Here is a 2,411-nt window from a genome sequence, read left to right on the forward strand (position 1 = left end):
ATATATATACACACACACACATATATATTCTATATCAATGGAGAAATGTGTCCTCAGATGACGATTAACAAAAAAGCAAAGAAATAAAAGAAAAAATTGGAAAGAAAAAAGAGAGAACAGACAAGAGGACCCGCTGATAAGACAGCGGTTATAGCTTCCCCCATCCCACCCGGGCGGGGCAGGCTCAGGGCCGATAAAAAACCAGCAAGAACCTCTTTCGAAAGATTTCTTTCCTCGAACCGAGCCCTGCAAATACGACCAGTTTCCCGGTATCGCTGGGGCCAGCTGGGGCCCGGGACCTGCAGCCCGCACCCCGTGTTGCAACCCCAGCGAGTTCGCTGCAGTCACGCCCCTGGGTGAGCTCCACACACCCCACAGCTTGGGCTGTGGCCACGTCTGAACGGAAAAAAAAAAAAAACATAAATTTCTCCTGAAAATGCAGGCAAAGGGGGAGGGGGCTGGGTGCTCGAACCCGACCCCAAGGAAGGGAGAGTGTGAGGGACCTGCAGGATTTGACCTAAAGCATCACAACCCAGACCTGGCCAGTGTGGCTCAGTGGGTAGAGCGTCGGCCTGCGGACTGCAGGGTCCCGGGTTCGATTCCCGGTTGAGGGCACAGGCCCGGGTTTCAGGCTCCATCCCCAGTAGGGGGCGTGCAAGAGGCGGCCGGTCCATGATTCTCTCTCGTCATGGATGGTCCTGTCTCTCTCTCTCTCTCCCTTCCTCTCTGAAATCAATAAAAATATATTTTAAAAACATGCACGGGATCAATAGAATTTGATGAACCAGAATCGATCCAGAGACAACTGGCAGGGGAGGTGGCAGGGGGAGGGGGGAGTCTTAGAGAGCAACCAAAGGACGTGTACGCAGGCAACCTCTATAATAAAAACCGAAAATGCTAAGTGTCCCGTCGTCCGTTCAACCAATCAGCGTGTCATATGCTAATGAGATGCTAAGGATGCTCAACTGCTCGCTGTGACGTGCACTGACCACCCGGGGGCAGACGCTCACTGCAGGAGCTGCCCCCTGGCAGTCAGTGCGCTCTCACAGGGGGCAGCCCTGTTCAGCCAGAAGCTGGGCTCATGGAGGGCTCCTGGGGTGCAAGAGGGCACAGGCCGGGCTGAGGGATCGTCCGTTCAACCAATCAGCGTGTCATATGCTAATGAGATGCTAAGGATGCTCAACTGCTCGCTGTGACGTGCACTGACCACCCGGGGGCAGACGCTCACTGCAGGAGCTGCCCCCTGGCAGTCAGTGCGCTCTCACAGGGGGCAGCCCTGTTCAGCCAGAAGCTGGGCTCATGGAGGGCTCCTGGGGTGCAAGAGGGCACAGGCCGGGCTGAGGGATCGTCCGTTCAACCAATCAGCGTGTCATATGCTAATGAGATGCTAAGGATGCTCAACTGCTCGCTGTGACGTGCACTGACCACCCGGGGGCAGACGCTCACTGCAGGAGCTGCCCCCTGGTGGTCAGTGCGCTCTCACAGGGGGCAGCCCTGTTCAGCCAGAAGCTGGGCTCATGGAGGGCTCCTGGGGTGCAAGAGGGCACAGGCCGGGCTGAGGGACACCCCTTTAGTGCACGAATTTTGTGCACTGGGCTTCTAATTTACAATCGCTAAGATCTGGAAACAGCCCAAGTGCCCATCAGCAGACGGCCCGATGAGGCAGCCGTGGCCCACCGACACCGTGGAATAGTACGCAGCCCTGAAAAAGGTGGGATCTCTGACCCTTTGGGACGGGACGGAGGGACCTGGACGGCATGATGCTAAGTGAAATAAGCCGATCAGAGAGAGAGACACCTATCCCATGATCTCACTCCTATGAGGAATCTAAGGAACCAAATAAACTGATGAACAAAATAGATCCAGAGCCCTAACCGGTGTGGCTCAGTGGGTAGAGCGTCAGCCTGCGGACTGAAGGGTTCCGGTTTCGATTCCCAGTTGAGGGCATGGACTGGGTGGCGGGCACATCCCCAGTCGGGGCCGTGCAGGAGGCGGCCGAGCCAATAGGGGGCGTGCAGGAGGCGGCCGGCCCATGATTCTCTCTCATCATGGATGTTTCTCTCTCTCTCTCTGAGATCAATAAAGATATATTTTTTTAATAAAAGAGAGAAATTCTATACTTGTTTGCATACAGGCAATAGGGGGGTGAAGATCTCTGTGTGTGTTGGGGGGTTAGGGGTTGAGAGGGTTCTGGGGGGTGTAATCTTGGGGTGACCCTTGGGATCCCTGGAGGCCGGAGCCCCCAGAATTTGGGCACGAAGGCATTCAAGGCTCTGCACCCCCCTCCCGTCTCCCCCGGGCTTAGCCCTGAGGGGGTGCCCACCCCTGGGGCTGTGGGTGCAGGTGCGCCTGGCTGGGGGGCCCCTGGCCTTGCCCGTTCCCCTCCCACTTCCCCCTTTTCTGTTCCTCTG

The sequence above is a fragment of the Myotis davidii genome, unplaced genomic scaffold (genome assembly GCF_000327345.1).
Source record: "Myotis davidii unplaced genomic scaffold, ASM32734v1 scaffold553, whole genome shotgun sequence".
Classification (NCBI taxonomy): Eukaryota; Metazoa; Chordata; class Mammalia; order Chiroptera; family Vespertilionidae; genus Myotis; species Myotis davidii.